Consider the following 14473-nt stretch of genomic DNA (forward strand, 5'->3'; position numbering starts at 1 on the left):
TCCCTCTACAAACGTTGGCAGGTGCATGCGTGTGAAACTCTCAATAATACACCCCACAGCAATAGGAGAGCGTTTGCGTCCCCTGACACTCCGGCCGATTTCCCGCATAACCTGCCTCGTCAAACCCCGAGGCATTGACGGAGACTCATTGCTAGCAGTCTCCTTAGAACCACTTCCCAAGTTATTATCCTTGGGCTCCATTCTGAAACATAATAGGAATCGGCTAGGACTCCCATATCACGTACAGTTAACACAATACTTGAAAAATAATCATGTTAACTACCCTCTCACAGGCCTAGGTTTGTCCTATCACACCGATACAAAAGTCATCAATGGTTTGCCCTAATCGTACTGGAATTGGGATTCCAAGAAAAACACGGAACACCGCCAACGAATCCCTGTCTAGCAACAAAACAACCCCTGACCTACTCTACCCATTTCAACATTCTAAACTCTGGTATGTACACATAGCTACTCCTAACCAAGTCTACAAGACCTAGCAACCGGGTTAGCTCTGATACCAAGCTGTCATGCCCCGAACCCAGAAATGGGACCCAAGGGTGAATTAGTAACCTAACATGTCCATGTATCATACAGATAACAACAATACAACATAATGAATCAGGGTCCGACCTCGTGGGGTTACCAGGCACCCTATACGCATCCATACACAAAGCATATATATACAGTGGAAAAGGTCATTCTATACAAGTACTGTACCATATCAGAGCCTATACAAAAGAAAACGGAGTCCAGGCTCCATACATATAAACCGTACATCTGGGTGCCAACATACCCCAAAACGGCAACCCGCGAAACAAAAGTCCTGGCACTTACCCAAGTGCTACCCGTAGTACACCAGCTACTACACTCCCTATACCAGGACGCTAGTTCTAGTTACTCAAAGGACCTATAAAAATGTACATACAGTAGGGGTGAGACTCATCTTGGTAAGGCGGACACATGTTATATTAGTGTGTGGCATTCAAGTGTTATCATGATAGCAAATAAACACAGTTAATGCAATATCGGTATTCTCATAATACAGTTCCAGTATAGTGCATACATGCACACACACACACATATGCACACTCATGATCTACACGGTGTCGTCACACTCCTCAGCCCGTAGCTGGTCTGCGATATTCGGCGTTGGCTCGTAGCCAACCCACGACACATGGCACCACCAGCGCATGGCTAGTCTCAAACTCCCATGGCATCGTACCGGTGCTATATGGTGGATCCACACCCTTCAGTGATCAACTGGTATAGGCTCATGCCCTCAGATATAGATTCGGACACTCTTGCTAACATGGCAGGCGATAAACACACGCCCTCAAATATAGAGCCGGACACTCTTTAAGTACCCTGAACAATTTGGAACCCAGTTCTTATTGCATTTCAATATAACACATTCATGCATGCTCATATAGCCAAACATACCACACTCATTTGGTAATCCAAAAATCATGTTTTCCAATCATATACAGTTTAAAACAAAGTCAAGGTACGACCATCCCTAATATGCAGTATAAATCACAATATACCAACAGTTTTCAACAAAACCAGGGATGCAACCCAATATCCCCCTTTTCCCAAAAATGTAACATGAAAAACCCATAATTTTACCTATTAGATTCTCCCAAATGAGTAACCAAAATGCACACAGGACCGTGAATCACAGTTCTGCCAAGTCCGATTTCAAAAATAACCAATATAAATTGTATTCCCTTACCTTTCCCCCAAAAGATCAATCCTAAACTCTATGGCTCCTAAACAGCAAACCAAGTTCTCAAAATCTACAAAACATAGTACAAGAAATACTCTCGACTCCGTCCTCTACCAAACTACTGGATTAGAAAAGAAAACAAAGCCTTGCCTCAATTTTAAGCCGAAACCCAAAATCTTCGAAACGGGATTTCGATTCGTAGGTTTTGTAGAGAATCCTCCCCTGATCCTCATGATAATGTCAGATCGTCAATTCCAGTGATGAACGGCGAAGAAATCTAGAGAGAGAGGGTGTAGGATGAGTTCTAGAAAGAGAGGGAGAGAGAGAGAGAGAGAGAGAGAGAGGATTTTGAGATTTCTTAATGGTTAAGCAATGAAATTGATATTTATAGCCCTTCGACCTAGTTGCCCTCATCAAAGAATGGCATCCTCATCGACAAGGCCTTACAGTCAGCTCGTCGACGAGATGGTGACCTCGTCGACGAGCCTAAGATCTCCGTTTCCTCGAAATCTCTCGGCTTCTCCTTGTCGAAGAGCCTTTGAACTTCGTTGACGAGCATAACAAAGCCTCCATCGATGAAATTTGGCTTCGTCCACGAAGCTTGCTCAAATTCTAATTTTACCCTTCTCTTATTTAATTAAACCCACCTATCACGATTCAGGTTCTTACATTGGTGGCTTTCTATGAAGCTGCTAAAGGAACAGAGGTTGGTCAAGATAGCTCTGACATGGGATCGATTTAAGGAGCTATTCTTTGATAAGTATTTCCCTTTATGTATTATAGAGGAAAAGATTGAAGAATTTACTAATTTGACACAAGGGGAATATGATTGTAGGGGAATATGTGGCTAAGTTCATTGAATTATCGTGTTTTGCTCCGTTCCTGATCCCGAATGAGATAAGGAAATCCAGGAAGTTTGAAAAAGGTCTGAGAAGAAGGCTTTACGAGCTTGTAGTGGGGTTCTAGGTTCAGAACTTCTCTAACTTGGTAGACAAGGCTTCAGTGCTGAAAAAGAGCATTCAGGGTGGTACAGAGCCGACAAAGCAGAAGAAAAGGCCTGTGTTGGCCTAAACAAGGCTTACGACTCGTAATTTTGATGATAACAAAGTAACGTTATTTAATATTCTTCAAGGTTGTGATATTTCCGAAAAAACAGATATTGAAGTCAAGCATACTTCATATGGTCAAGTGATCAAAATTTGAAAGCTCATATCAAATTCAAGATCAATATTGGAAGCTCAAGGATCGATGAAGCTCAGAACCAAAGAGACCTTAAAGAAATAAAGATTTGAAGTTCATAAACAAAGAGAAATAAAAGCAATACTTTCAAGATTTCAAGGAGTTCAAGAAGTGAAGAGAGTCAATAGGACATATATTGTAAATACTTCAAGTATATTTCGAGTATGAAATCATTTTGAATCTCATTAGGCAAAAGAGACTTAGAGACCTTATTCTCAACACTTGGAAAATATTTCTTAAAGGAAACAAATTGACATTCCAAGAAATGAGGAGCCAAGAGAGTTAGTACAAAAATATTTTAAAAACCAGAATTTTGTCTTGACATGAGCCTGAATGAATCTGTCAGTAGGCTGCCACTTTAAGGGTTTTTAAAATACATAGATAGAAGGTCGTCAGGCTATTGCCTGGACCTTGATAGGTGCCTGATGAGGCAGACTGAGAAGCCTGTCTAGGTCTTATCAGGTACTGTCACCCTTCTACCTATTTTTAAAACTAAGTTATTCAGTGACAAGCGCCTGACCACAAGATGACAGGCGACTACCACCCTACTTCCTGTGAAAAATAACTGTGTAATTTATTGATAGGCAACTTATTGAAAGCTCTCAAGCTACTGCCACGCGGCAAATTTTAAATTTTGTAACGGACTTATTTTCGAAAAATAGGTTGCTGGGGGCTCAAACCCGTTTAAAACATGGGCACCACTCCAAGTAAACTTGGAGATTAAGTTAAATGATTTTCTTAATCTATAAATAACCCCAAGACCAATGATTTTTAAAATACCTAGAACCAATTACAGCTCTCATACTCTCTCAATTGCTCTCAAACTCTCAAAGGCTCTTTCACTCTCATCTTACACGAAATTTGCTAAGGCTTTGCTGACTCTCATTCTCAAATCTTGTGCTACAATTCTAAAATTTTTTCATCCCTTGAAAGAACTATTTGGTGATACACTCTTTGAGCTTTAATCTAAATTTCATATTTGAATTTCTTTGAAGTATATAGATTGAATTTGTACTAATAAGCTCTTTTGAGAGCATCTCTTGTACACCTTCTTTTAAATCTTTTCTTGTAGATTGATTGACTATTCAGGTGCTCTTGAATTGTTGAACCAAACGAGAGGATATTGTTTGGAGAGGCACACTCTAACCTAATTGAAGGAGTGACCGAGTGAGGGGTATCATTTGGAGAGGCGAGCTTTAGCTTACTGAAGGAGTGTGAAATGGTGTTGTTTCACCTGAAAAGGAACTGATTTAGTGGAATCCTTTGGTGGTTTTCCAAAGGCAAGGATGTAGGCTGGGGATAAGCCGAACCTCATAAAAATCTTGGTCTCTTTCTCTTTCCCTTTACTCTTTTTAATTTCCAGTATGCATATAAACTACGTGAATGTTTTAAATTCTTAATCATAAATACTACGTAGTTTGGAAATTAAATAAACATAAGTTTAAATTGTTTTTAGGCTTGTGGAAACTGAAAGGAAGTACGTTAGTTGATCAATACTTTGCGAAAACCGTAAGGAAGTATGTTAATTGGTTGACACCCAAAGACTCTTTAGTTGAAAGGTTATTTAAAGTCTAAACTTTTGGAAAGAGTGTTGGATTTTATATTAAGCATCATATTGGGAAAGAAAATCCATTACTGCAGGGATTGAATCAAAATCATATATACAAGGCTGCAAACAAACAAAAGCTGAATTTTTGTGAAAAGTTGAATCTTATATCTTGGTTTGGATATTGTGATAATTGATTGGTTTGATTGGTTGATTAAGTTTTATTTTATTGTGTGGTTGTGGATTGAATAAAGACTTAAAGCTTTTGATAAATCAACAAGAAGTCAAGAATTCATTAAAAGAATTAAAAGAGGTTAAGAATTCATAAAAGATTTAAAAGAAAATTTTAATAACCCAATTCACCCCCTTTCTTGGGAGTACACCTTAGTTTTTCAATTGGTATTAGAGCGGGGTTATAGAAAATCTTAATTAGTAGCTATACAAAGATCTAGATGTTACGCTTAGGCGTAGCTCCCTTTGGAGAGGGTCAATCCTCAACTAGGCCTCCCATCTTTTGTGGTTTAAACTATACATTTTGGAAGCAATGCATGGGGATCTACCTTCAAACCATGGATTGGAAAGCATGGAGGGTTGTCACACATGATGACCTTATCCCCACTAAACTTGTAGATGGTATAGAAGTCCTCAAAGAAGAAAAAGAATGGACCGACCATGACCATAGGATGTTGCAAGTGAACTCAAGTGCCATGAATACTTTATATTGTGCTCTAGAATATAAATGAATTTAATAGGGTCATGGAATGTAAATCAACCAAAGAAATATGGGATAAATTAGAAGTAACCTATGAAAGCACTGTTGATGTAAGAGATAATAGGATCGATATGCTCACCAGCGAATATGAAGCTTTTAAGATGAAAACGGATGAATCAATCACTAGCATGTACACAAGGTTCACACACATATTTAACTCACTCAATGCCTTAGGAAAAACTTACTCTACTTATGAGATGATCCATAAGATTCTTAGAGGGATGCCACCTATATGGGAACCAAAAGCCACTACAATAACCGAAGGAAGAAATTTGAAAAATACCTCCTTAGATGAACTTATAGGTTCTCACCTCACATATGAAATGTCAATGAATGAAAGGAATGGAAAAACCAAAACCCAAGAATCTATAGCCTTCAAAGCTTCAAAAGAAAACTCTAGTAGTGAGGAAGAGATGAATGAAGATGTACTAGCCTATATCTCTAAGAAATTTGCAAGAATACTAAGAAGGAAGAACAAATTCAAAAGAAGAATCCAAAACTCCGAATCAGATGAAGAAGAAACTAATACAAAGAAATCAAAAAATAAAATCCCCACATGTTATAATTGTAAGAAGGATGGACACATAAAATCGGAATGTCCACTACTTAAGAAAGAGTCTAAGAAGAAAAAGAAAAAGGCAATGAAAGCCACTACTTGGGACGATAGGAGTACAAGTAGTTCCGATAATGAATCAAGTGACCAAGAGATTACTTATACTTGCTATATGGATTGGGACGATGAGGAAATCTCCTCATCCAAATTGGTTAATGGTTATAGTAGCAATGAATCCAATGATGAAAGCATGTCATCTTATGAAGAGTTACAAAATGATTTATTCAAAGTGCATAAGATATTAGTCAAAGTAACTTAACAATACACATCATTGAAAAACAAAAATGATGAAGTGATGAAAGAGTTAGAATCGATTAAGATTGCTGCAAGTGAAAAAGATTTTAAAATCAAGAAAATAGAAAGAAAGAATGAAAAATTGAGAGAATGCCCCTGATTTGATTATAACAGAATATCTTTTATAAGCACTTGAAAGATATAAAGTTTATGATTTATCAGAGCTTGTGGCTAGAATGATGACTAACTTAACCATTTGAAGCTCCAAGAATGAGTTTAGGATTAGATGATTTTTAATATATGATTTATTCTTAAAGGCTCAGTCTTATGCAGTGGACATGATTTGCTTAACTTAATATTTTAATATTTAAGCATGGGTTAATCAATAAGAATTGTTTGTTAAACAACAATGCTTTAATTCATTTGGAAGTGAATTTATTCTTCAATGTTATGATTTATGTTGCTCATTGCAAGGATATTAGGTTCCTGGTATTTTAATAGTTAATCTCTCAACCTTCACTTCGAATACATCAAGATTTGCCAAACTGTTCAATGTTTTAACATTTTACCCAATCATTACGATATAAAAACATTAGGTAGTTAGATTGGATATATTGCTTAAAGGAATCATATTAACTCAACTTTCTTGTAGGATTCTTAGTATAATAATAGTGTAGTAAATGCACATACTAAGATTTCACATTTTAAGCATATACTATTCCCCAAGCCTATTAGTCATCACGACCCTATAACTAGTCTTAAGAATAACGAAAGAGTTAAATAATAATGTAATTACAACTAGAACCCTTTTTGATTACCCATGTCATTTTCTTATCTTTGTCTCGGACACCACTAAATGGACATTTATATTGGGTATGCCCTTTCATTTTACATAATAAGCAAGTTTTGTATATTCGTGGGAAAGTATGCTTATTTCTTTTCTTCTTACTTATTGAGGCATAGCTATGGAATTTTTGAGATACATTCGAACCCATTTGAAAAAATAATTTCTTTTAACTTCTAAGGGTTTATTCAAACTATCTTCACTTGTAACCCTGAAAATTGCTTTAGCATATTCATCCATTTTTCTATCTAAATAGATGATCTTCAAAATCTTCATGATTTTCTTCTTTTCTAGAATAGCACGATAATCTGTTAATTCCTCTAATTGTTTAACTATCCTTTCATTTTCATTTTTCAAATACATTGTTTTCTTAGATATCCTAGCTCGAAGATTATGCATTTTAACTAAAGCTTTTTCTAGATCTCCATATGAAGGCATGCTTTCATTACACAATTCAACACGTGATCCAACATAAAATTTATTACAGTAAACATCACATGAATCATTGTATGCATTATTAATGGAATTATCAACAGATGATTTCACACATGATTCATCACAAGAATTGTCATAATATTCATCATGTCAATTATTGCATGCATCAATAGTAATATTGTCACTAGGGACGCTTCATGAATCATTATTAGAATTATCAACATATGATTTAACACATGATTCATTACATACTATAACGCAAGATTCATCACATGATTTTTCATAAAATTTATAGCGAGATTTATCACAAAAATCATCACATGAATCAATAAGTGAATCATTATATGAGATATACTGAGATACATATACCTCCTCCTCGACTAACTCATTTTGTTTACAATTTTTCCACTTCTTGATCATTTGAACTTGATATTTCTAGAGTGGTGGTTTCTTTCTCCTGGGTTTCTCCATACTTCCTATCAAGTTCTTCCCAAATATCTCTTGCACATGTACATGCCATAAATTCATAAAAAACATTAGAATCTAAAGCATGATGAAACATATCCATGGCATTTGAATTTGCATGTATTAAACTAGCATCATTTTCATTTGTAGGTACACAAATTCCTTTAACTATTACTTGTCAGGCCTTCCAGTCCATTGATTTTATAAAAACACTCATTTTTAGTTTCAAAGCCGAAAAATTTTCACCGTGAAATATCGAAGGACTAAGATAAGATCCTCCCTCACTAAATGGGGTTACACCGATATGTGTCATGTGATCTTTTTACAAATAAACTATTAAGTCTAAGTAAATCCGCTCTAGTACCAAATGTTAATTTAGGTGTAATTCCAAGAGGGGGGTGGATTGAGTATTTTAAAATTCTTTGAACCTATTTACCACTTAATCCCTATTTGTATATTTAACAAATCAATTTTAGGGATTTATGAGAAAATTAAAATTATATTATCAATGAGTTCTTTTTATCCAATTAATTGTGTGTAACGTTAATCAACATACACATGCAATACGAATAAATAAAATATAGTGCAAAAAGTAAAGAGTTAAAGGAAGAGAGAAGACAAACATAATTTTTATGAGGTTTAGCCAACTCGGTCTACTTCCTCGCCTTGGGCAACCCTTTCAAGGATTTCACTATAATCCATGCTCCTTAAATTGCGACGGAGCTTCCCGTATAATCCGCTGCTTACAAGAGGTACAACTTCCTCCTAATCCGCTGTTTATAAGAGATACAACTCTCTCCTCAAACCCCGGTTCACACACTGAACCGTGAATACAATGAAATCTGTAAAACATTCAAAATTTCTTCCAAACAAAGCTAGTCAGTACAATTCAAATTCCTAATACGTTACCATATGATGAAATTTGAAGCTTAGAATGTATGAAACGATACAATCGTTTATGAATGATATGCTTCAACACACAAATCCCTTTTTATCAAATCTCCCAAAAATATTTATATAACTCAATGCTTTATAGAACTTAGGTTAAATCTTTGAATACAAAAATAACTTTGAAGATAGCAAAGATTTTAAACACACTTTGTCAAAAACAATATTTCTCTCAAGATTTCAATATCAATGTGATCTTGGTAATATTTTCCTTAATGTATATATAAGTATCTATATGATGAGAATACCAAAGATCAACAAACTTAATATATGATTTTTAGAAAATATCCTTCAATATATGTATATAGTTATGCTCTTCTAAGGATATCCAACCAAATAGTTTAGAAATATTCAAAACATCAAGTCTTTAACTAAGAACGCACTTGAATGTTACTCTTGGATCAATGGCCTAACAAAAACTTTCTCTAGTATTGAACTTGTCAAAAACAATCTTTATATGAATGTGAAAACTCAATATTAAACTTCTCTAAAGATATTCAAAAATAAATGTTGATATGAGAATCTCTTTATAAAACTAAATGGATTAACCAAACCTCAATACCAAGTTGAAATCAAGACGTATGAGTGAGATCCCTTTTGGTTTTTTGAATAGATTTTCCCAAGGAAGATGGATATAGGATGGAGTGCAGGCAATCATGTAGCAATCAGCTCAAGTTTCTCACTTTTCTTTCAAAAAGATGTTCTCTTCTCTTATCGTTTATCTTAGCTTTCTCACTATGGTTTAGATATTTAGTATATATAGTTATCTTGCCCTTAGAATAGATCTTGACCGTTTGATCAAAAGATAGCTCGCGTGTTCGCACGTTAAAAAATTATATTTTTAAGTTTTCCCACAGGGTCAGGCAACTGAAGTGGAGTTCAGGCTCTTGAAGTAGCGAGTTCAGGCACCTGAAGTGCCAAGTTCAAGCGACTGAAGTGCCTCGGCCAGATTATGTGTTTCACCTTAATTGTTTAGGTGACTGAGCTTAATCTTCAGGCTACTGAATAAATTCTTCAGGTGACTGAGGTTGAGTTCAGGCTACCGAACTTCCTATTTTCTAAACTTTTCTTCTCTAATTTAAAAATATGCCTTGCTCTCTTGATTTTATAGGGTTTTAAGAATATTTCTAAGTTCATGAATGTCCCCTAATGATGTTCATGAGATGCATGAGTTCTAAAGTCATTCTAGGTTATATGTTGAGCCTCAAATTAAATCATATGAAATTGTAAATACATGAGTTCTAAATACTCATTCTCATGATGTTCTTGAACTTGACACTTGCATCTTCATTCTTTTACTCTTTGAGTTCCAAGGATTTGCTAAGTTATGTATGCTTTGTTTTTTATGGCCTCCATGACTTATTATTCTTCCATGCATGCTTAATATAATTCATGTTCACAATCTCAATGCACAGATCAAATACCAAGTGATTTGTCATTATCAAAATAGGTTTGCACTCGTAGAGTCAACATATAAGTTAAAGTAGATATATATATATATATATATATATAATATTAAAATATTATATACTAAATGTAATAGGATGGATTGGATTTAAGTTTGAAATCCAATTCCATCTTCTTTCTTCTCCAGCTTAATCTCTCTTCGTCTCTCTCAGTCTCCTTCTCTCTGCATCACTCTCTCCGTCTCCATCTCTCTCTCTCTCTCTCTCTCTCTCTCTCTCTCTCTCTCTCTCTCTCTCTCTCTCTCTCTCTCACAATTTCTCGACGGATATTTGATCGATTGGGAAACGGAAGGTACCGTTGGATTTCTAACGCCGTCACCATCATTTCTACTAGAGCGGATTTGTCATGGAAACGGCGTAGGCACTATTCTTGGCGTAAGGCAACTTTTTCCAAATTTCTCAATTTCTCGTTAAATTTGTCGTTCAATCGACGATCAGACACCACCACAGGGTCATCGTCACGATCGTCGTCATTTTGGTTAGAGTAAATTTGCAATTGGGGTTTTCTAGGCGCCACACCAAAGCGAGAGTGGGATTTGAGAAATAAGGTAAATTGGTTATATTTGAGGGTATAACTGTTTATTTGGTATTTAAGGGCCTAAAAAATATTAAAATAATATTTTATTTAGGGTAATTAAGAAATTAGATTTTTGAGTTTAGAGGGCTCAGGTGATGCCGCATCTTTTTTCGGGGGTCCCGTTAAACAAAAGCCGTAAAAGTTCAATAACCAGTAAAGGGGAAATTATATTAAACAAAATTTTTAGAATTTAGGAAAATGAATTGTGTTTATAGATCCGTGTATATGTTTCGAGGGTTTAAAATGTCAACCACTTAAATTATGTTTTTCTGAGCTTAGGAGTGTTTATTAGATACGTATACGCGAAAATGAACTGATGAAAATGAGAAATATTTTCAGGATAATTATGTAAGAATTGAAAGGTATTTTCAGTATATAAACGTTAAATGTTGGTTGGCTTATTTTACAGGCAATGTATGAATTTTATTGCTAAATTGTGTGGCATAGGTAAATGTAAGTTTTGTGCAAATATATGTTAAATGTATGAGATGCAAGTTAAGTAATGCATTAAGAATGAAATAGGAAATGAAATATGCTATTTGTATGTGTTAATGCAACCATGTAAACAACTGAAAGATGCTGGGTAAAACAACTGAAAGATGCTGGGGAATATAGCTGAAAGATGTTGGCTATAACAACTAAAAAATTCTGGGTAAAATAGTTGAAAGATGCTGGGTAAAACAGCTGAAAAATGCTTGGTAAAACATTTGAAAGATGCTAGGAAAAATTGCTAAAAGATGCTGGGTATGTAATGAAATGAAATGAAAATAGAAATGAATGAAACGAAAATGAAGTGTGAAATGTGAACAATGTAAAGTGGGAAAGAGTCTCTTAAAGTGAAATGAAATGAAATGTTAAAGTTATGAACTTGAACATATGTGAATGGTTGAATAATTCCAGAACGACACAATGTGTCTTAGATACAGAATATCTATGCGCGTAGAAACGATTGTACGATGTGCGGGCATACTCTTTCACCTGAGGCTTTGCGAAAATGCCGCGTGCGCTAAGAACTTCAGATTGGCAAGTAGCTGCACAAGCGTGCAAGGGCAGAGGGTAACCAACTTGTATGGGGGCTTGTATATTTCCTATCCTTGGGTCGTCGCTAGTAAGCCTTCGTTTGAACTATGTGAGGACGAGATCAATCTAGCACTGGAGGGCTTCTAGTAAGGTTCGTGCCTGATATGCTTCATATGACTCTTCGGTTGCCTAAGTATTAGAGCAAGGGGTGGCTCTTTAATGGCGGGTAATCCACCCCTCACCCTAATCACTCTAGGGTAATCTCCTCGTGGGTTATATCTTTTGCATGTGATTGATTAGGTTTAGAGAATGATTTCAAAAATTATATTTGTGATGACCTGAATAAAAATGGAATTTAAATAATAAATAGGAACGTGGTAGCTGATGCACTAAGCAGGAAGTCTGGAGTATCAACTTTAGTAGCTATAGAGATCCAGCGTCCGATCATGATGGGTCTAGAAAGACTTGGCATTGAATTAATAGAGAGTAATACCCCAGTATGTATCACCAGCTTAGTGGTACAGCCTACTCTATAGGAAAGAATTAAAGCTGCCCAGAAGGAAGATCTAGAGTTAGTAGAGGTGATGGACAGGGAAAGGAATTCGGCATTTCAGATGATGGAGATTTACGGTTCCGTTCCAGACTGTGTGTTCCTGCTAATGCTGATATTAGGAGGACTATTTTAGATGGAGCTCACAGATCTTTGTATAAAATTTATCCCGGTAGTATGAAAATGTATAGGGATTTGTGAGAGTTTTATTTGGTGGAGTGATATGAAGAGAGAAATTGCCGAGTATGTAGCCCAGTGCTTGACGTGCCAATAGGTGAAAGCTGAGCACCAGAGGCTGGTAGGCCAGTTGCAGCCGTTGTTTATCCCAGAGTGGAAGTGGGATCATATTTCCATGGATTTCGTTTCAGGGCAGCCATCGACATCGCATGGTCAAAATGCGATTTGGGTGATAGTAGATCAGTTAACTAAGTCTACCCATTTTCTCCCTATCAAGATCAGCTATTCCCTCAACCGATTGGCAGAGATTTATGTCCAAGAGATAGTTCGTTCTCATGGGGTGCCTATATCTATTGTGTCAGATTGAGACCCGCAATTCACGTCACGATTTTGGAAGATCTTGCAGGAGACTCTGGGGTCTTAGTTATCGTTTAGCACGACATTCCATCCTCAGTCAGATGGACAGACTAAAAGGACGATACAGACACTAGAGGATATGCTTCGTGCATGTGTATTAGATTTCGGGAGTAGCTGGACTCAATTCATGCCACTGGTAGAATTCGTGTACAATAACAGTTACCAGTCCAGTATTGGCATGGCACCGTTTGAGGCACTATACAGTAGGAGATGTCGATCTCCTTTGTATTGGGATGAAATAGGTGAGCGGCGAGTTATGGGTCCAGAGCTGGTACAACAGGCGTATGATAAGGTTCGGCTCATCAGAGAAAGAATCAGTGCAGCTTAGAGCTGACAAAAGAGTTATGCTGACCATCGCTGCAAGAATTTGGAGTTTGATGTGGGTGGTCATGTATTTTTGAAGATAGCTCCGTTAAAAGGAGTTATGAGGTTTGGTAGAAAGGGTAAACTTAGCCCTGGGTGTATTGGTCCATTTGAGATTTTAGAGAAAATGGGACCGGTGGCTACAAGCTAGCTTTGCCACCTACACTAAACAGGATACATGACGTATTTCACGTATCTATGTTGAGGAAATACGTCTCAGGCCCTTCTCATATTATCAATTATAGTGAGTTAGAGCTCAGTGATTTGCTAGTTTATGTGAAGGTACCAGTGCAAATTTTGGACACAAGAGAACAGGAACTACGTAATAAGAAAATTCCTATGGTAAAAGTTCTATGGAGGAATCATGCGATAGAAGAGGCTTCTTGGGAGCTTGAGGAACATATCAGACAGAAATATTCGCAACTATTCCCAGAAATTTAAATGTAATTTGAAATGTGAGTAAATATGTAATGTTTCTTTTACAGGTACATGTAATGTTATAGGTAGTATGAGATATTTAGTTTTGGAAGAATTTTCTTTTAGTATATGTAATCTTTCAGAACTTGAGTTGTAACCACGGTATTCCTCCGCCATAAGTGAGGGTAAGTAATAGGATAAGTACACCATTTTTCCTAAGGAATGATAAATTACGTGAATAGTAAATTTCGAGGATAAAATTTTATAAGGAGGGGAGGATGTAACAACCCGAATAAAAATGGAATTTAGATAATAAAGAGGAAGGGAAATGAAACCAGTAATAGAAGGAGGAAGTCTTCGCGTTCGTCGACGACATTGCACTTTGGAAGAAATAACCAAGAGGGGGTCATCAGGGCTTCGTCGACAAATACAGGGGATTCGTCGACGAAGGCTTAAGAGAATTCGTCGACGAAGACTGAATTTTGTCAACAAAGAAATACCGAGAGGCGTTTTTGAGTCGACTAAATTTCGTCGACGAAATTTATGAAGGATTCTTCGACGAATGACGTGGCTCGTCGACGAATCCAGTTCTATATATATATATCAAAATCCAGATTTTTACTTCACAATTAAGCAACACTTGCCCTCTCTCTCTCTCTCT

The sequence above is a fragment of the Malania oleifera genome, chromosome 3 (assembly GCF_029873635.1).
Source record: "Malania oleifera isolate guangnan ecotype guangnan chromosome 3, ASM2987363v1, whole genome shotgun sequence".
Classification (NCBI taxonomy): Eukaryota; Viridiplantae; Streptophyta; class Magnoliopsida; order Santalales; family Ximeniaceae; genus Malania; species Malania oleifera.